The sequence below is a fragment of the Tachypleus tridentatus genome, chromosome 13 (genome assembly GCF_004210375.1).
Source record: "Tachypleus tridentatus isolate NWPU-2018 chromosome 13, ASM421037v1, whole genome shotgun sequence".
Lineage (NCBI taxonomy): Eukaryota > Metazoa > Arthropoda > Merostomata > Xiphosura > Limulidae > Tachypleus > Tachypleus tridentatus.
The window spans coordinates 15,970,312-15,995,194 of record NC_134837.1 but is presented as its reverse complement, the minus strand read 5'-3'; the positions used below and the strand labels follow the sequence as shown (position 1 = coordinate 15,995,194).

At 34.1% G+C, this 24,883-nt stretch overlaps 1 protein-coding gene and 1 pseudogene across 2 annotated transcripts in view; one reads left to right on the top strand and one right to left on the bottom strand.

Moving 5' to 3' along the window:
- The window catches only part of LOC143239467 (uncharacterized), a 386,069-nt gene that overhangs the window by 135,478 nt on the left and 225,708 nt on the right, over positions 1 to 24,883 (bottom strand). The window lies entirely within an intron of this gene.
- The window catches only part of LOC143239723 (neural cell adhesion molecule 1-like), a 104,251-nt pseudogene that overhangs the window by 23,957 nt on the left and 55,411 nt on the right, over positions 1 to 24,883 (top strand). Inside the window, exons 4-9 of the transcript XR_013021324.1 lie at positions 12,447 to 12,593; positions 13,072 to 13,365; positions 14,467 to 14,757; positions 17,489 to 17,776; positions 20,179 to 20,481; positions 23,519 to 23,650. The product of XR_013021324.1 is annotated as a neural cell adhesion molecule 1-like (transcript). The remainder of the gene's footprint in view (positions 1 to 12,446; positions 12,594 to 13,071; positions 13,366 to 14,466; positions 14,758 to 17,488; positions 17,777 to 20,178; positions 20,482 to 23,518; positions 23,651 to 24,883) is intronic.

The window sequence follows — 24,883 nt, the reverse complement described above, 5'->3', positions numbered from 1 at the left end:
CATTCTGACAAAATGCATGAGCAAATTATTATTTAAAACTCTTAGAACTTCATACAAAATCTGATATTTTGTATACGAAAACCTTGAAATATCTACCGATAATTTTAAACTTTTCGTGAAAATTCACGTAATATATTAAAAGATATAAAATTCTCTTGACTGTAACTGTGTAACTGCATAAATTTTAAGGTGAGTCTATCGTCCCTTAATTTTGACGCCCCCTTGGGTCACAAGGTAATTTTTTGGGAGGTCCCCAAAGGTATTAAATATAAGACTTGTTGTTGTTGTTACTTTTTTTTTGGAATTTCACGCAAATCCACACGAGGGCTATCTGCGCTTGTCGTCCCTGACTTAGTAGTGTAAGACTAGAGGGAAGTCAGCTAGTCATCACTACTCACCGCTAACTATTGGGCTACTCTTTTACCAACGAATAGTGGGAATTGACCGTAACATTATAACGTCCCCACAGCTGAAAGAGCGAGCAGGCGTAGTGGAACGAGGATTCAAACCCGCGATCCTCAGATTACGAATCGAGTACCTTAACCACCTGGCTATACCAGGCCCATAACTTTTTGATTGAAGAGAAATGTTCATGTAGAGTTAATAGTTTTAGATGGAAGTAGTGAATGAAGAGAGATAAACTAAACATGGTCGTACTGTCTATTTCCATTTCAACTTATCGCACTACTTGTAACTTGATTTAGTGGAAAGTATCTAAAGGTTGAACATGTGACACGAAGGAGCCCTTTTCAGGAGTGCGTAGATTGTACGTTAAAATAGTGCATGAACAAAAGTATATTATATATATGATATTACGTACGCTATACAAATATTCGAGTTATAAAATATATCATTTTTACGTATTCAAAGATGCTTTGCTTATTATTGTTATTAAGGTGAAATTATAAAACTAAATGTGAGGAGAATGCCGAAATTAATATTTTGTATTAACAGCTGGATCCAACAAGACCCTCTAGTGGTTCTTCAGCAGACCACGTAAAATACCTGCCTGCGTACTATACATGATTTCATTGACCCATAAGTTTGGAATTATATATAGTGCGCTTTGATGCTAATCGCTCTCTGCAATAATCTTGTAAAACTATTATGTCACGTGACGTCCTAGTCTCGAATGATACCCTCTAACCCTTTCGTGTCTCTCACCGATCACAACATTTTTTAATTACGATGGTTTCTTTCAAAGAAAGTTTCTCTTCCCAACTACGTGACTTAGTTATGAAAGGCCCGGCATGGCCTTTCACCAAGCGTGTTTAGGCGTGCGACTCGTAATCTGAGGGTCGCGGGTTCACATCCCGGTCGCCCCAAACATGCTCGCCCTTTCAGCCGTGAGGACGTAATAATGTGACGGTCAATCCCACTATTCGTTGGTAAAAGAGTAGCCCAAGAGTTGGCGGTGGGTGGTGATGACTAGCTGCCTTCCCTCTAGTCTTACACTGCTAAATTAGGGACGGCTAGCACAGATAGCCCTGGGTAGCTTTGTGCGAAATTCCAAAACAAACAAACTAAATAGTTATGAAAAGAGTTTTACTTCATTTATTTATATACAGTTTAAAGTACGAGATTTCTTATGGAGCACAGCAAATACCAGCAAAATATTTGCAATCTGAATCTCACTCAAAGCTCAAATGGTAGAAAACATAATGAATAAACTGAAGAAAACATATACAACTAATATTTGTTGTCACATTCTTTATCAAAGGCTTGTTGGACTAATGACAACAAAAACAGTAGTTCAAGGTGGTTTTTAACCAGAGAATATGTTTCACGATCGCCACTACAAACAAATGAGAAACAAACAGAGAACTCTTCTCCCCAACAAAGTGAAGGGAGTTTAAGAGCTATAACAACAATAAGGTACAACTCTGGGAGAGTTATATCAATATTCACTCCCAACAATATGAATAAAATTAAAAGTAAATCTATATTTCTCGCAACCATGACAACGTGAAGAACGATCAGGATCCATGTCTATAAGTTTATAACTATATATATCTTCATTAGGATAAGATTATCAAATCTATAGAATTGCATAAACAACAACACAACAACACACGAAACACGATAACTACATCTACCTTTACCAGAACAAGGGGAATAAAGAATAAATATATTAATATTAACCAGAACAAGGGAAATAAAGAATAAATATATTAATATTAACCAGAACAAGGGAAATAAAGGATAAATATATTAATATTAACCAGAACAAGGGTAATAAAGTAGAAATATATTTATATTAACCAGAACAAGGGAAATAAAGGATAAATATATTAATATTAACCAGAACAAGGATAATAAAGTAGAAATATATTTATATTAACCAGAACAAGGCTAATAAAGTAGAAATATATTTATATTAACCAGAAAAAGGGAGATAAATTAGAAATATATTTATTTCAACCAGGGCAAGGTGAAGAAACCCAAAAGCTATGTTTATCTTTACTACAACAATATGAAAAAAACACTGAAATATCCATTTACTTTCACCACAACAATATGAAAAAACACTGAAATATCCATTTACTTTCACCACAACAATATGAAAAAAACACTGAAATATCCATTTACTTTCACCACAACAATATGAAAAAACACCGAAATATCCATTTACTTTCACCACAACAATATGAAAAACACCGAAATATCCATTTACTTTCACCACAACAATATGAAAAACACTGAAATATCCATTTACTTTCACCACAACAATATGAAAAAACACTGAAATATCCATTTACTTTCACCACAACAATATGAAAAAAACACTGAAATATCCATTTACTTTCACCACAACAATATGAAAAAACACCGAAATATCCATTTACTTTCACCACAACAATATGAAAAAACACCGAAATATCCATTTACTTTCACCACAACAATATGAAAAAACACTGAAATATCCATTTACTTTCACCACAGCAACATGAAAAAACACCGAAATATCCATTTACTTTCACCACAACAATATGAAAAAACACTGAAATATCCATTTACTTTCACCACAACAATATGAAAAAACACTGAAAGATCCATTTACTTTCACCACAACAATATGAAAAAACACTGAAATATCCATTTACTTTCACCACAACAATATGAAAAAACACTGAAATATCCATTTACTTTCACCACAACAATATGAAAAAAACACTGAAATATCCATTTACTTTCACCACAACAATATGAAAAAACACCTAAATATCCATTTACTTTCACCACAACAATATGAAAAAACACTGAAATATCCATTTACTTTCACCACAACAATATGAAAAAACACTGAAATATCCATTTACTTTCACCACAACAATATGAAAAAACACCTAAATATCCATTTACTTTCACCACAACAATATGAAAAAACACTGAAATATCCATTTACTTTCACCACAACAATATGAAAAAACACTGAAATATCCATTTACTTTCACCACAACAATATGAAAAAACACCTAAATATTCATTTACTTTCACCACAACAGTATAAAAAAACATCTAAATATTCATTTACTTTCACCACAACAATATGAAAAAAACACTGAAATATCCATTTACTTTCACCACAACAATATGAAAAAAACACTGAAATATCCATTTACTTTCACCACAAAAATATGAAAAAACATCTAAATATCCATTTACTTTCACCACAACAATATGAAAAAACACCTAAATATTCATTTACTTTCACCACAACAATATGAAAAGACATCTAAATATTCATTTACTTTCACCACAACAATATGAAAAAACATCTAAATATCCAATTACTTTCACCACAACAATATGAAAAAAAATCTAAGTATCCATTTACTTTTACCACAACTATAAGTAACAAAATACCTAAATATCCATTTACGTTCACCACAAGAATATGAAAAAACACCGAAATATCCATTTGTTTTCACCACAACAATATGAATAAAACTATAATTTAATCTATCGCAAACATAATTTCAATAAATCTCAAAAGTTATATCCATTTCCACCAGAATAAGTCGAAGAAACACTAGAAATGTATCTCCACCAGAATGAGGCGAAAAAACACTAGAACTATATTTCCACCAGAATAAGGCGGAGAAACACAAAAGCTATATCTATCTTCAACAAAATAAGGTGAAGAAACACCAAAGCTATATCTGTCTCCAACAGAATAAGGTGAAGAAACACAAAAGCTATATCTGTCTCCAACAGAATAAGGTGAAGAAACACAAAAGCTATATCTGTCTCCAACAGAATAAGGTGAAGAAACACAAAAGCTATATCTGTCTCCAACAGAATAAGGTGAAGAAACACAAAAGCTATATCTATCTCCAACAGAATAAGGCGAAGAAACACAAAAGCTATATCTATCTCCAACAGAATAAGGTGAAGAAACACAAAAGCTATATCTATCTCCAACAGAATAAGGTGAAGAAACACAAAAGCTATATCTATCTCCAACAGAATAAGGTGAAGAAACACAAAAGCTATATCTATCTCCAACAGAAAAAGGTGAAGAAACACAAGCTATATCTATCTCCAACAGAATAAGGTGAAGAAACACAAAAGCTATATCTATCTCCAACAGAATAAGGTGAAGAAACACAAAAGCTATATCTATCTCCAACAGAATAAGGTGAAGAAACACTAGAACTGCATCTACAGTAGTGTGAAAAAGTTAGGACACCCTATGAAAGTCTGTGTATTTTTGTAACATTTTTGGATATATAGATATTTAATCTCAATTTTAACAATACTCAGAGATTAAAGTAATATGTCTAAACAATTAAGGCTGAAGAAAAGACCTTTCAAGATCTTCTGTAAAATGTAATTCTAAATAATGCATATTCTAACTGAGGAAAAATTAGAACACCACCACATTTATTCCCACTTAAAATGGCTCAACTCACACACAGGTGTATCACACTAGGTGCACATGATTAGAAGATCGTTATTTAGCATTTTGAATGAGGCTTGCCCTATTTAAACCTTAGACATTTAGTTTGGTGTGATCCTGGCTGTTGAAGTGAGAGTGAGCACCATGGTGAGAGCAAAAGATCTGTCTGAGGCCTTCAGAAAGAAAATTGTAGCAGCTTATGAGTCTGGTAAGGGATTTATAAAGATCCCAAAAGATTTTGAAATCAGCCATTCCACTGTCCAGAAAATAGTCAACAAGTGAAGGGCTTTCAAAATAACTGCCAACATGCCCAGGTCTGGTCGTCCAAGCAAGTTTACCCCGAGAGCAGATCGCAAGATGCTAAAAGAGGTCTCCAAACACCCTAACATAGTTGAACTATGACGGATATTTAGTTGTGTTACTAGATACAAGGATATGTAGTTGTGCTTCTAAAGTGCAGAACTAGTTGAACTATGACTGATATTTAGTTGTGTTACTAGATACAAGGATATGTAGTTGTGCTTCTAAAGTGCAGGACTAGTTGAACTATGACGGATATTTAGTTGTGTTACTAAATACAAGGATATGTAGTTGTGCTTCTAAAGTGCAGGACTAGTTGAACTATGCCGGATATTTAGTTGTGTTACTAGATACAAGGATATGTAGTTGTGCTTCTAAAGTGCAGGAATAAACTTAGTATGACGTAATATTTATTTCTGTTTGTAAACAGCAAAATTATTCAAGCTATTATGGATATTTTGTTGTGTTTCTAAAGAGCAGGAATAGTCTCACTGTGATGCGGATATTTAGTTTTCCTTCTAAAAATAAGGACTAGTCCAACTACGAAAGATATTTAGTGGCACTTCAAAATAGCAGGACTAGTGAAATTATGACGTGGATATTTAGTTGCACTTTTAAAGAGCATAAGTAGTCAAAATATGAGGGATATTTTGTTGTGCTTCTAAAAAGCATGACTAGTCTAACTATGGTGTACATATTTAGCTGTGTTTTTAAAATAAGGACTAGTCTAACTATCACGGATTTCTAGTTTGCTTCTGAAGAGCAAGACTAGTCTAACTATGATGTGGATGTTTAGCTGTGTTTGTAAAGAGCATGACTATTGTAATTATGACGGGTACTTAGTTGTGTTTCTAAAGAGCAAGACTAGTCTAACTATGATGTGGATGTTTAGCTATGTTTGTAAAGAGCATGACTATTGTAATTATGACGGGTACTTAGTTGTGTTTCTAAAGAGCAAGACTAGTCTAACTATGATGTGGATGTTTAACTGTGTTTGTAAAGAGCATGACTATTGTAATTATGACGGGTACTTAGTTGTGTTTCTAAAGAGCAAGACTAGTCTAACTATGATGTGGATGTTTAGCTGTGTTTGTAAAGAGCATGACTATTGTAATTATGACGGGTACTTAGTTGTGTTTCTGAAGAGCAAGACTAGTCTAACTATGATGTGGATGTTTAGCTGTGTTTGTAAAGAGTATGACTATTGTAATTATGACGGGTACTTAGTTGTGTTTCTGAAGAGCAAGACTAGTCTAACTATGATGTGGATGTTTAGCTGTGTTTGTAAAGAGCATGACTATTGTAATTATGACGGGTACTTAGTTGTGTTTCTAAAGAGCAAGACTAGTCTAACTATGATGTGGATGTTTAGCTGTGTTTGTAAAGAGCATGACTATTGTAATTATGACGGGTACTTAGTTGTGTTTCTAAAGAGCAGTACTAGTCTGAGAATGAAGTGGACCTTTAATTGTACTTCTGAAGAACAGGATTAATCTATCTATGACAAATATTTAGTTTTGCTTCTAAATAGCAGGACTAGTCAAACTGTGATGGACATTTAGTTGTGCTTTTATAGATCAGAACTAGTCTAAATATGACGTGGATATTTAGTTGTGTTTTTATAGAGCAGCACTAGTCTAAATATGACGTGGATATTTAGTTGTGGTTTTATAGAGCAGCACTAGTCTAAATATGACGTGGATATTTAGTTGTGTTTTTATAGAGCAGCACTAGTCTAAATATGACGTGGATATTTAGTTGTGTTTTTATAGAGCAGCACTAGTCTAAATATGACGTGGATATTTAGTTGTGTTTTTATAGAGCAGCACTAGTCTAAATATGACGTGGATATTTAGTTGTGTTTTTATAGAGCATGAGTAGTAACTATTACGGATATTTAGCTGCGCTTTCAAAGCGAATAACTAGTCTAAGTAAAACGAGTATTTAGTTGCACTTCTCAAGAGCAGGACTGTTCTAATTATGACGGATATTTACTTGTGTTTCTAAAGATTAGGATTACTCTTACTATGACGGATATTTAGTTGTTCTTCTAAAGAACACCACTAATCTAACTATCACAGACATATAGTTGCACTTCCGAAGCAAATAACTAGTCAAACAGAAACGGATATTTATGCTATTCTGTTGAGCAGAACTAGTCTAATTACGACGAACATTAATTGTGCTTCTAAAGAGCCAGCTAGTTTATCTGTGACGGATATTTAGTTGTGTTTTTAAAGACCATGACTAGTATAACTATATCTGATATTTAGGTCACGTCTAAAGAGCAGGGCAAGTCTAATTATGATGCAATATTTAGTTACAATAACAAAGAGGAGGACCAGTCTAACTATGATGTAATATTTAGTTACAATAACAAAGAGGAGGACCAGTCTAACTATGATGTAATATTTAGTTACAATAACAAAGAGGAGGACCAGTCTAACTATGATATTTAGTTACAATAACAAAGAGGAGGACCAGTCTAACTATGATGTAATATTTAGTTACAATAACAAAGAGGAGGACCAGTCTAACTATGACAGATATTTAGTTGTGCTTCTAAAGAGCATGACTAGTATAATTATGACGGATATTTATTTGTGTTTCTAAAGAGCAGGATTTGTCTAACTGTGACGGATATTTGATTGTGCTTCTAAAATGTAGGACTAGTCGAACTATGACGGAAATGTAGTTGTGCTTATAAAGAGTAGAACTAGTCTATATATCACGTGGATATTCAGTTGTGTTTTAAATAGCAGGATTGGTCTTACTATTACAGATATTTAATTGTGTTTTTAAAGAGCATGACTACTTTAATTATGACAGATATTTAATTGTGTTTTTAAAGAGCATGACTACTTTAATTATGACAGATATTTAATTGTGTTTTTAAAGAGCATGACTACTTTAACTATGACAGATATTTAGTTGTGCTTCTAAAGAGATGAACTAGTCTAAGTATGAGGTGGATATTTTGTTGTGTTTCTAAAGAGTTGGAATAGTCTCACAATGATGTGAATATTTAGTTGTGTTTTTAATGAGCATGACTAGTCTAACTAGGACAGATATTTAGTTTTGCATTTATAAAGCAGGACTAGTCTAACCATGACAGATATTTAGTTGTTTCTAAAGAGCAGGATTAATTTGACTATGACGGATATTTAGTTGTGTTTTTAAAGAATAGGACTTGTATAACTATGACGGATGCTTAGTTGTGCTTCTAAATTGCAGGAGTAACCTAACTATGACGGATAGTTAATTGTGTTTTTAAAGATCAGTTCTAGTCTAACTCTGACGGATATTTCGTTGTCCTTGTAAAGAGCGGAACAAGTCTAAGTATTACGTGGATAATTTGTTGCACTTTTAAAGAGTTGTGCTTCTAAAGTGCAGGACTAGTTGAACTATGACTGATATTTAGTTGTGTTACTAGATACAAGGATATGTAGGTGTGCTTCTAAAGTGCAGGACTAGTCTAACTATGACGGATATTTAGTTGTGCTTTTATAGAGCAGGACTAGTATAACTGTGACGTGTATATTTTGTTGTGTTTTTACAGAGCAAGACTAGTATAACTATGACATGTATATTTTGTTGTGTTTTTATAGAGCAGGATTAGTCTAACTATGACGGATATTTAGTTGTACTTCTAAAGAGCAGGACTAGTCTAATTATGATCTATATGTTTGCTTATTCCTTTGGAAAGCTTCAGCATTTTAATTATACGTGGTCCGTAAAGTATATTATAAAAATTGTTACGAATCTTGTAAAACTATTGTTTGTATGAGGCTTAAAGTCTTAAAAGAATTGGATTATCGTTACGCCTATCAGTTGCAAAGAAAGATTAAGATATGTCAAAACTTTTTAAAGTTTTTTTTTTTCCCAATTTTTAAGATTTAACTACATTAGTTAGAAAGACGACAGCATGATGTTCGAGTAATCTTTACGTGTGATCGGTTACAGTCCTTAGCAAACATTTTAGGACATTTTAGTATTAAAATAAATCTCTCAAACGAGTATTCTGTGGTCCACCGATATACAGATTGTAGTGTATGTTTCACTGACACTTTTGTAGTTTGAGTGATGTAATAAGATACCACAGAGTATAGTAGTTGTGTCTTTAATACATGTCAGTTAATAGTTAACACATGGTGGTTATAACTTTGATAGTTATTCTTTTAACAATTAAAATCTTAATTGCTAGTCTAATGATGTCAGAATTCATAGTTAATATTTTATAACCATTAACATCTGATAAAAGCAATCTATTTGTACAGATTAATACTAAAACGTAAACCCGGTAGATAACGCAATTATTAATCAACAGTTTAAAAATATCCGGAATTTTTCATTGCACGTGGCTGTTATTGATTAGTGAATTGTTGTTGTTTCTTTTTAATGATCGTTTTAAATGTGTTCCGTAACTTCGTTCATGAGAAATACTGCACATTGCAACGTATAAGCAAATGTTATATTCACATAAAACTTATGAATCGTTTGTAGACTGTTAGTGTGTGATCAAAAAGCTCTCTTGTCTGTCTGTTCAACCAGCATGTTTCTGTGGGTAATCTGATCACAGATACTAATAAAACATTAATTACCTAACCTTACCTGTCATCTTTAAGAAGGGAGGTAACAAAGATTATCTTAAAATAAAAAAAGAATTGAGAATATTCAGAAATTCTCATTAAAACCTCATTTAAAGGTTAAAGCACCCCAACTAAAAACAATTCTAATTTTAATTTAAAGGCTAAAGCACTCCAACTAAAACAATTATATCTTTAATTTAAAAGCTAAAGCACTCCAACTAAAACAATTCTAACTTTAATTTAAAGGCTAAAGCACTCCAACTAAAAATAATTCTGACTTTAATTTAAAGGCTAAAGCACTCCAACTAAAACAATTCTAACTTTAATTTAAAGGCTAAAGCACTCCAAATAAAACAATTCTAACTTTAATTTAAAAGCTAAAGCACTCCAACTAAAACAATTCTAACTTTAATTTAAAGGCTAAAGTACTCCAACTAAAAACAATTCTAACTTTATTCACCTTGTTAATTCAGGTCGACATCAGGTGTAACATTTTTATATTCTGTATATGTACATATTTTGACATGTGTCTAACATTTAAAAGACATATAAAATTTAAGTATTAAACTCAAATAAATCAAAGTAAATCTGGTGTTTTTTAGAAAAATCTGTGATACCGTGATTTAGTATTACATTTTCAATTTCAATCGATTCGTTTATAATGTATGACACCTGGTGGTTTAACATGAGCTTAAGGTCTAATTCCGAAAAAAATTAGAGTTCGATTCTAGCGGGTAGTTTATTGAAGATCTTTTCGCTTTAAGAAGATCAAACGTGTTTTGTTTTTTTCTTAATTGCGCGCAAAGTTACACGAAGGCAATCTGCGATAGCCGTCCCTAAAGGGTGAACATGTTTGGTGTGACGGGGATTCGAACCCGCGACCTTCAGATTACGATTCGAGTGTCTTAACCACCTGGCCATGCCGTGCCCACCTCACTTCCTAATCTTGATGTTTTAAAGTAATAAATATTAAGTGAAACAATGTTGGTCTTCAGGAACGATTTTTTTTCAAACTTGTGTGTGTTAAATAATTTTCTCTTAATTCTTCGAATTCTTTGAGAACAAAGAAAATCAACTAATTAACTAATCACGTAATAAAAACTTTACTTAAGGACTATAATATCACACCAACACGTCCTCTTTCCTCTTAAACCAAACCAAAACAAATTGACAGAATTATGCTATTAACACTTTTGTTGTTACTTAGGGACGTAGTGTTGCAAGTAAACAAAATGAATTTATGTATATCCTAAACAATGAACGTTCAATCATAAAATTCATAGAAAGTCCTCCACTGGTACAGCCGTAAGTCTACGCATTTACAACGCAATAATTAGGGGTTCGATTCCCCTCGGCGGACTTAGCAGGTAGCCCGATGTGGCTTTGCTATAAGGAAATTCACACTGTCTAGAGATAGATAAAAGTACATGCTTATTTATTTTAGAAATATTGTTCTTTATACATGGAGTAAATAATAATTCAATGAACGAACTTGATTATAAGACACGTAGTAAGGATGGAGGTTGTAATTTATAAATTACGGACAGAGAAATAAGATATCTACCACTAATAAAATTATGTTCAAAATTCAATAAGTTTATTTTTATCTTCAATGAATTAAAATAGTTTGGTTTTCTAAAGAAGCTGTTCTCTTCTTTTTAAGATAAACTATGAAGTTGTGGAAAAGGAAGTGGTATTTGTTAAAAGAAAAGTTAATTTAAATCAGTTCACTTGGGGAAAGGATTTGTTAATTAAAACCACCGTTTAAAAGAAGATAAAGTACTTGTTAAAAAAAAACAATAAATTTAATCAATCTTGTCTTACAGTACAAGCTTCAAAAACTAATCATGAAATTAACTGAACGACTGCTGAACTATTGTAATATAATTATATATAGTTTAATATTCAGGCCCGACATGGCCAGGTGGGTTGAAGCGTTCGACTTGTAATCTGAGGGTCACGGTTTCGAATCCCCGTCGTACCAAACATGCTCCCTCTTTCAGCCGTTTGGGGCGAAATAATGTTACGATCAATCCCACTATTCACTGGTAAAAGAGTACCTTAAGAGTTGGCGGTGGAGGGTGATGACTAGCTGCCTTCCCTCTAGTCTTATGCTGCAAAATTAGGAACGGCTAGCGCAGATAGCCCTCGTGTAGCTTTGTGTGAAATATAAACCAAATCAAGTGCGGCCCGGCATAGCCAAGCGTGTTAAGACGTCATACTCGTGATCTGAGGGTTGCGGGTTCGCATCCCCGTCGCGCCAAACATGCTCGCCCTTTCACCCGTGGGGGCGTTATAATTTGACGGTCAATCCCACTATTCGTTGGTAAAAGAGTAGCCCAAGAGTTGGCGGTGGGTGGTGATGACTAGCTGCCTTCCCTCTAGTCTTACACTGCTATATTAGGGACGGCTAGCGCAGATAGCTCTCGTGTAGCTTTTCATGAAATTCAAATCAAGTGAGGTTTACATTATGTTAATATACATAATTTCACACAATATTTATTGCTGTAAAATTTTGAGCTTATTTAGTGAATTTTACGCTTTTCACAAATTTTACCTCGAGTTTAACTACGGCCTCAGTTTTAAAACATTTCTGTATCACGAAACTATCTGGTAATCACTTCTTGGTACGAACAACCCTGTTTTAATGTCAGGGAAGCCTCGTCCTTCATTAACCTGGTGGAGAGAATATACACTGTTAGACGATGACTACACATTTATACCCGAGGATGTGGTGAAAAACACGCTGAAAATAACGGAGTTGAAGCGTCAAGATCTTTTTGGTAATCTTGACGTGTCAAGCTTCTAATAACAACATCACAGTTCCGTCATCGTGTGCTGTAACTCTCGATCTAAACGGTAAGTAACCTTTAGAGTTAACAATGTTATCTTTCTACGATTATAAAATCCTGTTAACAGTTAATCTTTTGTTTAAATACAATGTGTTGGAAATATTAAGCGAAGAGTACAAAAACGAAGAGAAAACTCAAGTCACGTCTGAAGGAATTCGATCTTTTATAAATATTTTATTGTGATTTTACTTTGGTGTTAAAATAAATAATTAATTAAATGTGTATCAATAAATATTATAAACATGATCCTTATGTGTAATAATATGTGTTTTGTAAATTTACAAAAATACAACTCGTTAACTCAACACAGTTCAAACTAAAACAGTTGTTCAAATAATTGACGACACGAATAGCATTTCGACCACAACTACACTGTACCATTATTTGTCTTTACTTTCACTCATATGATCTTATAATTCGAGAATAGTGAAGCCAGTGGAGGTTAAAATCCACCTTTACCAACGACCCTTATCGGCAGACAGTGAAGTTAATATGACTTGCACATCTAATGGATCTCGTCCTGCGGCAAAGATTACTTGGTGGAAAGGCAAGAAACAATTGCAGCACACTCGAGAGAGTATAAATCGAGTTGGCGTCAGCACTAGTATGCTGACGTTCGTGCCATCTGTTGATGACAATGGGAAATTCCTAATATGCAGAGCAGAGAACCCTCTAATTTCGAATAGTATCCTAGAAGATGGATGGAAATTGGAAATTTACTGTAAGTTGCAAGATATCATTTTTACTTTAACTCTATATCTTTTTAAATGCTTGTCAGAAGTATGTTTCCTTTGTGAACTAAGACTGCATCATATTTTTCCCTCTTGTTTCTAAGAACCAACACCCCGAACTGTCAGCTTACGTTACATAAGAAATTCTCAATAAACAACAAAACTAATATTTATAAAAGTTTTATTTTCAACTAAAAGGAAATATTAAAACACGTAATGAGATCGTGTTAAGTTAATCTGTTTTATTAGCAGCGTTAAAAGCCTCCCTGTTTTATCAATCTTGTATCTGAAACCTATATTATACAAATTAATTTCCGTCGAATAATACATACGCAAAAGTAATGGTTACATAATGCAACTATTGTTTATTAATATATCATGTATCTTATTAAATAATAAAAATGTTTATTTAATGAATGGCCGAGTTTCAATAGCATTTCTTATAAAATAAATGTATGTTTGTTTTTCTCAAACGACTTTCCTTGTCACACCAAACATGCTCGTTCTTACAACCATGGGGGCGTTATAAAGTTGCGATCAATCCCACTATTCGTTGGTAAAAGAGTGGTTCAAGAGTTGACGATGGGTGGAGATGACTAGCTGCCTTCTCTCTAGTCTTACACTGCTAAACTAGGGACGACTAGCGCAGATAGCTCTCGTGTAGCTTTGCGCGAAATTCAAAAACAAATGATTAATGTATCAATTTTGCTGCACAAAATCTACAATTTAATTCACATTTAATGTTTATCTTCTTCAAATCTTAACCTCTCCAACAACGTAACCACATGTATTTATTAAAGGGATGTATCTGGATCACCCCAATGGCTCAGCGGTAACGATGAACACTTACAATATGTAAGTTTCCATGTCTGTAGTAAACAGAGCATAAATATCCCATTTTGTAACTACGTACCTAACAACAATGAACTTAAACATATTGAGAATATGCGCTACATTTGTTATTCTCGTATGTTGATGAAGTTCGCATCTTTCAACGATCCTGAATTGTTGTTGTTTTCTTTCATTGTAATAAAACAATATTAATGGTAATACCAGTAAACAATGACATCTATTTCTGTTTGTGGTTGCAGTTCCTCCTCAAGTCTCCCTTCATTTCAAAAATTTACCAACATCAGGTGAAATACAAGAAGGAAATGACGTTTACTTAGAATGTAACATCCGGTCGAATCCATGGATTCACTCCATCAGTTGGCAGTTCGAAGGACAAGATATCAAGACAAATCTCGTCTCTGGAATAATGATAACCAATCAGACATTAGTCATCCAACGAGTTCAGCTGTCTCACAGAGGTCATTTTACCTGTTCAGCGAGTAACACTGAAGGATTGGGCGTCAGCAACAAGATTTATATTAATATAAAATGTGTGTGTTGATATTTCGACTGTACTTGACGTATCGTTTAAAGGAAGTTTATTCATAACAGTTTTAAAATTTCAGTTTTATAACAATACAATTTGCACCTAGTTTTTTAGTGCAACTAAATGATTTTAAATATTGACTTGCGTGTCTTTTCAAATTGATATTAATAGTTTTATAATTTCTAAAGGCTTTAGTTTTCCTACAAATGTGTGTAATCTATTATTAGATATATATTTATCTTTGTGGTTAGAATATTTGTTTCTGGCTTCACAAATCGTAAAATATTAAATTTTGGCTCTAGAGCTTTTAACTTTTAGTTTCGCTTCTCCTTCATTTCAAATTCCTGAAACTCGGTTAACCCAAAAAACAAACAACTATTTTTAGTGATGTTAGGAACCATATTTTTTAATGGCCATATAAGGTTTTATTAAATATACTATTAGACTTATTGAAGAGTTGTATCACACAAACAACCCGACCTGTTTATGAAATCTAAATCCGTAAACAGTAAAACCTGTCAAAGCCGGAAATTGCATAGAGCGGCAACCTGTCCGGAATTACCAATATTTTGCATTATTATCTTCCCCGCTGGTACAGCGGTAAGTCTAGGGATTTACAACGCTAAAATCAGCGGTTCGAGTCCTCTCGGTGAACTCCGCAGGGAGCGAGATGCGACTTTACTGTAACAAAACACACATGCTCATTATAACGTAACTCTTAGATTAGGCCCGGCATGGCCTAGCGCGTAAGGCGTGCGACTCGTAATCCGAGGGTCGCGGGTTCGCGCTCCCGTCGCGCTAAACATGCTCGCCCTCCCAGCCGTGGGGGTGTATAATGTGACGGTCAATCCCACTATTCGTTGGTAAAAGAGTAGCCCAAGAGTTGGCGGTGGGTGGTGATGACTAGCTGCCTTCCCTCTAGTCTTACACTGCTAAATTAGGGACGGCTAGCACAGATAGCCCTCGAGTAGCTTTGTGCGAAATTCCAAAACAAACAAACAAACAAAACAAGCATTATTATCTTAAGATTTCTCTCATAACAACGCCCTCTATAGGGCGTAACTTGCGTAACGCGGACGGAAAACTATTTTTCAACTACCTCTTCTATCAACAAGTTGGTAGATAGGATTAGAACCTGAGTAAGGAGGAAAAAAAATGTTTTTGATTAAATATTAACTTATTTAATTAATAATTTCTTTAAATATTAATAATTTTTTGTTTAATTAATAATTTCTTTAAATATTAATAATTTTTTGTTTAATTAATAGTTTCTTTACATATTAATAATTTTTTGTTTAATTAATAATTTCTTTACATATTAATACATTTTTGTTTAATCAATAATTTATTTAAATGTTAATAAATTTTTGTTTATTTAATAATTTGTTTAAACATTAATAAATTCTCGGGCACTTTCATACAGTAAGTATTGCTTAAATATATTCTGTTCTTTTTTCTACCTTCATTATTTTTGCACATAAATTAGATTCATGATTCACAGAAGTACATGTCTTTTAAGTGCGAAATTCTACTATTTAAATAATTCTCACGAAAAAAATTAATTTCTATCTTCCCTAATTTTAAAATTTAGGGAAAATTTACTTAATACCCTCATTTTAAAAAAATCTACTGAATACCTTCATGTTTTTTAAAAGTTGTTTGTTATGACGATTCTAGTGAAATCCGAACTCTGATTGAGAAGATTGACACAGATGATTCTGTAAACGCGAAACGATTTGTGAACGTTGACAAGAGTGTTTTACCAGAAACTAATGAAATTGATTTAAAATCTATAATAGAATCGCAAGATGGTAACAGTGTGAGAGGTTCAGAAGATGAACAAAGTGGAAAAGATAGTGAGGAAATAGAAATTCCTACTTCATCACAAGTGTTAAGTTATATTAACGCTATCAAATTGTGTGCAAAAATGAAGGAGAAAAATGAACTTCATGAAAAGGTCGTAGAATTGGCGTTCTCTTTTAATCACATGAGAAAGCTCATTAAAAAAAACGAAACGGTTGAAATTGAACACTTTCTTCAAATAAATTTGATTAAGATTTTGCGTACTGATGTACATTTTGAGTGTCTATTTTTTTTCTTATTCTAATAAATAGGCCCGGCATGGCCAAGCGCGTTAAGGCGTGCGACTCGTAATCTGAGGGTCGCGGGTTCGCATCCGCGTCGCGCCAAACATGTTCGCCCTCCCAGCCGTGGGGGCGTTATAATGTGACGGTCAATCCCACTATTCGTTGTTAAAGAGTAGCCCAAGAGTTGGCAGTGGATGGTGATGACTAACTGCCTTCCCTCTAGTCTTACACTGCTAAATTAGGGACGGCTAGCACAGATAGCCCTCGAGTAGCTTTGTGCGAAATTCCAAAACAAACAAACAAATCTAATAAATATAGCATAAACAGTATAATAACTTTATTCACAAACGTCTTACTTCCTTGAGTCGAGCAAGTATAACGTTCTGCTCAAACATTATATATAATTAAGGAAATGCATGTTCACTGTCTGAGCCAGAAAACCTACTTAAGCCGGAAATTTTACTCGGCCCCTTGCGATTCCGCTTTAAACAGGTTCTACTCTACTTAATTAATTAAAATTCGTAATAACCTTTTGTACGCGAATCCAAAATTCTAAGTTATTAACAATCGTTTTATTTGAATACTAACATATTTAGTCATGTTCTGATCACTTGTTTCGGTTGAGATGAAAGCTTTTCGTTACTTCAGATGCTCCTAAGTGCCGACCAGAACAGAAGACAATCTTTGGGGTCGCCAAGCAAGAGACAGTTCACGTGAGTTGCAGTCTAGTAGCTGATCCACTTGATGTCACTTTCAGCTGGATGTTTAACAGTTCCACCAAGCAGTCTGGTGAAATCCAATACCGTAGTAACAAGACCCACAGTGTGGCCATCTATACACCCAAGATGGACAACGATTACGGCACGTTGCTCTGTTGGGGTACTAATGATGTCGGGATTCAACGAAAACCATGTGTATTTACAATAATGCCTGCAGGTGTCTCAACCGTTTCCTACCTCTACGTATTCTCCTTTTTTAAAAATAATGAAAATTTTTAAGATAACACAACAACAAAACTTGTCTCTTAAGCAACTAATCGAGTCTAAAATTATTAGAATCACATCAACGTAAAACGAACTGTCATCTTAATAGATTCACGCCAATAATATAACTGAAAGTCCTGTTTTGTTAGAATCACGTTGGTATGATAACAAGACACAACTGTAACTTACTGGATTCTTAATAAGAGCAACAACTTGTACATTATTACTACGTTTAAATTAAGAAGATAAACTAAACGAACAGCCCAGTTTTATCCGTTCACCCTAGTTTGGTAAGATGAACTAATAGCACGAGTCTTACTACATTTACACTAGTAAGGTAAGTTTTACCCCTTCACCCTAGTTTGGTAAGATGAGCTAATAGCATAAGTCTTACTACATTCACACTAGTAAGGTAAGTTGAAAGGACAGTCCAATACCGTTTCTCACACATTCTAGATAATATAAAAACTTTTCAGTGTATTGGACCACGACACAATTTTATTTACTTTCCACTAATATAGGTAAGTAAGCCTTTCAGAGTACTTGGGGGATATTTTTCATATTTTCCAGCTATTATAATAAGTCTTCAAATGACTCGAGACTGTTTTCATACTTTCTATATAATATAACAGCTCTCTAAGTTAATCGGGACGCGTTGTTTGTTGTTGTTGTTTTTTGTAATTTATAGTTACATAACAACGCTCCAGATTAATCGGAACTGTTCCAGAAATAAGTTTAAAAATTCTGTAATCAGAAAAGCCCCCACGGGAATGAGGTACCTAGTTCAACAGCTATTCTTTACGCAATCTTGTACCTAGTTCAACAGCTATTCTTTACGCAATTTTGTTTCAGATGTGTGACGAGGAAAACTCTAGATTTACTAGTTTAGGTGTCAAACACCACACTCTACTCATCTCGATCACCTTGGGCACTGACATGGTTAATTACTGTGAACATTGACCTTAGGCACTATGTACACTAAATGGAACTTAGTTATTATGGTTACTGACTTTTGTTATTGTACACACACCTTCGGTTGTCCGTGATGACGAGAAAACCCACTTGTAGAGAAAAATACATATATGTAAAACGGCTGGTTTGGGTTGAAAATTTTTATTATGTAGAGGAGCGAACAACGTTTCGACCTTCTTCGGTTATCGTCAGGTTCAAGACGTTGTTCGCTCCTCTACATAATAAATTTTCTCAATCCATACCAGCCGTTTTTACATATAAACCTTCGGTTGAATTTAATAAAGGTAAAACAATGGACGCAAGAACATTACCTTATTACGTTACTGAATTCTAGAACACGACTCCTGGGGCCTGATGTGATGCACCAGGATTGTAAGTTAAGACTAATAGAACTTGAAACAATACGTTTGAAGCGGGTGTTACAACTATTGGGACGTAATATAATACGTTTAGATTAGGCGTTTGGACATGATATATTACGTCTGATTCGGGAATTACAGATACCATATCTTATAAATTTTACCCTCCTCATGTATTATAACCATCTGACGTTTGACGTATTAACGTAAATTTAAACTGACAAGATAAATATTGTATTTCTAATTTTCGTGTATAGATCATAACAGCATTTATTTCTTGGTTTGATATTTCGTTAGAAAACTAAATTTTTCTATATGTTAACTAAATATATTTAACTGTCACTGTAGCAAATTACCGAGAAAGAATAGTGTAAATAAATGTATTCAGAAGTAATGAGTCACGGTTACTGTATTAAAAATAATTAATTATAAGATCTACCGCAAAGTGATCATATAATTATAAAGTTACACTAATAAATACAAGAATCGAGATTTGTCGTGAAACAATGTCACGTTTCGGTCTCTTTACACAGTAATTCTTATGTGAGAAATTAGATCTCTGAAAACAAAAAATACACAAATGTACACATTTTGTTTTTAGTTTGTCAAGAAGAGCAAACCTCTACGGCCTTTCAAATTAACAAAAAGTTTCACTGTGATATCTGAGCCTAAACACACATACAATAAGGCTTAAGTTTCATAGGATGTGTTATGTTACATCTAAGATGTCTCGTTTGTGACTGCGTAACACAAGAAAAACAGTTAGATTTAATACCAAAAACGTTTGTTGTTGTTTTTTCGTCTAAGGAAAACAAATAGGAAAATATTCACTGAGTTAACATAACTAAGATTCTTTAAATCTATAAGTATCTAGAACGTTTCGCAGTACCAATAATTTGACCAGTTTCTGTGAAATTGTGAAAAGTTGCCATAACTAAGATTCTTTAAATCTATAAGTATCTAGAACGTTTTGATTTATTAATACCTTGGACTACTCTATCTAAACTGTAATAATACGTCGTAGGGCCTCCAGAGCCTCCATACAATTGTTCAGTGTTAAACCAGACAGAAAACCTCATCCACTTAGAATGTACTGAAGCAAATAACGGTGGATTGAAAGCAGAATTTACTCTTGAAGTTTACAATGTGGGGCGAGGTACGCTGAAGACCAACTTATCGTCCCCACGCCCCAAATTTGTGGTGAACGATCTCCCTGCTGGAACTGCCCTCAGACTCCTTGTGTACGCTTCAAACTCTAAAGGTCGTAGTGAGCCAGTAATTATATCAGCCACGACGCTTCGACCCGCTGAGAAGCGCATGGACAAACGTAAGTCTTTACTTACACTTTGTATGTTATTAAAAGTAATACATTATGAAGTACTTTACCTGACCGGCTAAGAAACGCCTGGATAAAAGTAAGTAATCGCTTCATATCGTAGGTTATATGTGGCACATATTGTGAAGCAAGTGTCATAGCTTTACCAGATCTGCTGGGAAATTCGTTGATGTCGTGATATCTTATAAATTAATAACAGTGGGCACACAACGATTTTGAGGATTAGACACAGTTTTATTGATGGTGGAACATAACTTTCACAGTGTTTGACATTTTGCTCATTTATTTTATTTTAACATTTTTGAAGTAGCTTAGTTCGTATGGAAAGAAACACTGTTGAGTAGTCCAGCTAAATTACGACCGTAACGACCCCTCAGTGTTATCTTATTTTAAGTATATTGTATGTGTTAAATACGTTTCAATGTTTATATGATTAATGTTACCCATGCAACCAATATGGGACTAAACAGTGACGTTTGGAAACATATAAAAGGTCTTATAAACACACAGCAAAATATTATCTGAAATTTTTAACTGATATTTGAACAATATTTCAATAATCCTTCTTTAGAAAATTTTCGGTAAACATATTTGAAAATATGTTGAAAAAGGAATTTCATGGTTTATATGATTAATATAAGATCATTTTCAAACTTTTCTGGATGAGAACGTTTTTGAGGTTACTAAAGCTAAAACAAAACAACGATTTGGCTTTAGGCTTAAAGCAAGACAGGACGATCTTTATAACTGCTTGATAATTTGTTATCATGTTATAATAGTCAGCACCAACTAACCAGTTTAGTGTGCAAAAATAGTCGGACAGAAAGACATGCATAAATACTGAAGAGCAGGCTGGAATTGCATTATCCTCTAGACTGAGACACATGCTATAAGTATCACTAATTAACCTGGAACCTTACTCTTAACGGAACCTTACCATTCAATATTCTGGTAACTTACTGGAGTTCAACCATCCAATCCTCTGGTAACTTTCTGCATATCATCCAATGGCCTGGTAACGTTTTTGGACACTACCAGTCAATGTTCTGAAAACTTACTGGATATTACTAACTAATATTCCGTAAATCTATTGGGTACTATCAGCCAATGCTCTTGTAACCTAGTGGAACATCGCCGTTTAAAGATGTGGTAATTTATGCAACACTATCAATAAATGTTATGGAAACTTACTGAACACTACCAGCCAATGTTATGGAAAATCACTGAACAGTGATAACCATTGTTGTAGAAACTCACTGAACAGTGGTAACCATTGTTATGGAAACTCACTGAACAGTGGTAACCATTGTTATGGAAACTCACTGAACAGTGGTAACCATTGTTATGGAAACTCACTGAACAGTGGTAACCATTGTTATGAAAACTCACTGAGCGGTGGTAACCATTGTTATGGAAACTCACTGAGCGGTGGTAACCATTGTTATGGAAACTCACTGAACGGTGATAACCATTGTTATGGAAACTTACTGAACGGTGGTATCCATTGTTATGGAAACTCACTGAACGGTGGTAACGATTGTTATGGAAACTCACTGAACGGTGGTAACCATTGTTATGGAAACTTATAAAAACACTTATTCAATATTCTCGACATGATCTGAAAAGTTTGTTATATCGTTTGTTAAAACCTTGAAGGACATAAAATAATGTTATCATGTTTCTCGTAATCCGTTAAGAGCCATAAATGGTTTCAAGGACAGAGTTCCTTTTTTGTGTCAGTTTCAAAGAAACACTATTAAAAAACTAATTTAAGGAGAACAAACACTATTCTCAACAGGTTAAAAATAAGTTAAAACCAATATTAATTTAAATGTTGGTTAAACAACAAATATTTCAATCAAAATATGGAGAAAACGAAAGAATCGCAAAATACGAACTAGTGAAGCAACTCTCAAACAAACTGAATAACACAAGACAAGTTCGATATTTTGTTACTGTTAAGCCTAACGCATTCTGTTCGGGCTCTCGTAATTTAAGTAAGGTTATAGGTGGAGCAAATTGACCGTGTTATAATCGCCGTGATGGTAATGTATTACAAATGGACACATTACTCACGGTGTCGTAACTTAAAGAATGGTTACTACTTACAATGTAACACTCGTACAGATCCAACGTTTATACAACGCCTGTGCTGTTTCTCACCTGTACTACTTATACATAATGTTTCTTTTGTGTAATAATCCTATTAGGCGTTTTAAAAAGCAGTACATACAACCATTCCGATACGCTTAAGTGTCGCATAGAATACTTAAACTGGCAAGGTAAGAACAGTGAAATACCAGTACGCACGTGCACAGACCAGATGATTATGTCTACAGAATTATTCTTTTACGTGACATGACTTTAAAGCTGTTATTCATTGAAGACAGAAATACAAAATACGATTTGGTATCTCTAATGATTTTTGTCTCGTTGATACTGCAGTTCAAAAACTATCTGTAATGAAAACTGAACTGAATATCCTCCCGTATAAGGTAAGGCATTCTATCAAAATGAAAATAAAAAGGATAAGACAGATTTCGCTATATACGGAAATAGCAATTATCGAACAATTGATGCCAGTAAAATTGAATAATATCATAGGTCTACGGATCTATCCTTATAATACAGAATTCCTAAAAGCAGCCCTCCAGTGGTTCAGCGGTATGTCTGCGGACGTTCAACGCTAAAAACTGGGTTTTGATACCCGTGGTGGGCAGAGAAAAGATAGCCCATTATGTAGCTTTGTGCTTAATTCAAAACAACAACAATCCTAAAAGCAATAAATGCATAGTTTACGTGAATTACGTTTGCCACAGGTGAACAAAACTGACTTACTAATTGAGTTCATAAACTACGTTTTAAGTTCATATTAATAACCTCAAATTAATAACAAACACGGAACTTCTGTAAATTACATAGTTTTTGTTAACTTATTTCATCCTGATTTGCACTCATTTTTGTCTACGTTGCACAACATTCAAGCTTCTCAAGAGAAACTTTAACATCTCATTTGTCTTCCTTCCAGCTCACCCTCAGACTATTGTAATTGTTCAGCCTCTCTTTACTGTACTCATCTCTGTCGTGATCACTCTTGTCCTCATAGCTGTTGTTGTGGTGATAGCCTTAAAACTGCGAAGCAAGAGAAAATTGTCCGAAGGTAAAACCATACATAAACAAATTATATATTAGCTTCTGTTCTCTAACTCTAGCTACCTTTTCATTGTGAAAAGTTACATTCGAGTTTAAGGAGATTTGATGTATGTTGGTGTTTGGGTGTTTTATACATTAGTTCTTTTGTTCTTAATAATTAAGGCCGGGCATGGCCAAGCGTGTTAAGACGTGCGACTCGTAATCTGAGGGTCGCGGGTTCGCATCCCGGTCGCGCCAAACATGCTCGCCCTTTCAGCCGTGGGGGCGTTATAATGTGACGGTCAATCCCACTATTCGTTGGTAAAAGAGTAGCCCAAGAGTTGGTGGTGGGTGGTGATGACTAGCTACCTTCCCTCTAGTCTTACACTGCTAAATTAGGGACGGCTAGCACAGATAGCCCTCGAGTAGCTTTGCGCGAAATTCAAAACACACACTCTTAATAATTAAGTTTCGAAATTCCGAATAGCGGTTATTTCTGTGTAATCACAACCGCTTGTTTGTAAAAGGAAGTGTATGTGTCGTAAGATTTAGAAACTTGGAAGCTCTATTATACTTTTATGTAGTTCTGATCGTTCTGAGAAAGCGTTTCTTTAAATTAAAATATTCGAATGAGTGGTTATATTTCTTTACTCTGTTTGTAGGAGTAAGTGTATGTCTGGAGATTTTTGTCATTATTGTCGTGTGAGTTGAAAGTTTGTTTGTCAGAGGTAGATGTTTTTTTTTAATTAGAAATGTTGAAGAAGTGGCTATTTCTGTGTAGGCTATACCATTTGTTTCTAGAAGGAAGTGTGCGACATAAAATTAGAAATTTTGAATGCGTGTGTTGTTGTTATGCAGTTCAGATCATTTGTTTGTAAGGAAAATTGTTTTGTTTTAACCTTAAAAACATGGAAGCTATATAGTTGCTTTTGTTGTAACGCTTGCTACTTGTTTATATAAAGATGTGTTTGTCTTAATATGAGAAACTTTGAAGAAAATGTTACTTTTGTGTAATCCTGACCCATGTTTTTGTAAGAAGTAGTCTGTATCCTAAAACTGGAAATTAAAAAGACTCTCATTTCTGTGTGTAATCCTGACCCATGTTTTTGTAAGAAGTAGTCTGTATTATAAAACTGGAAATTAAAAAGACTCTCATTTGTGTGTGTAATCCTGACCCATGTTTTTGTAAGAAGTAGTCTGTATTATAAAACTGGAAATTCAAAAGACTCTCATTTCTGTGTGTAATCCTGACCCATGTTTT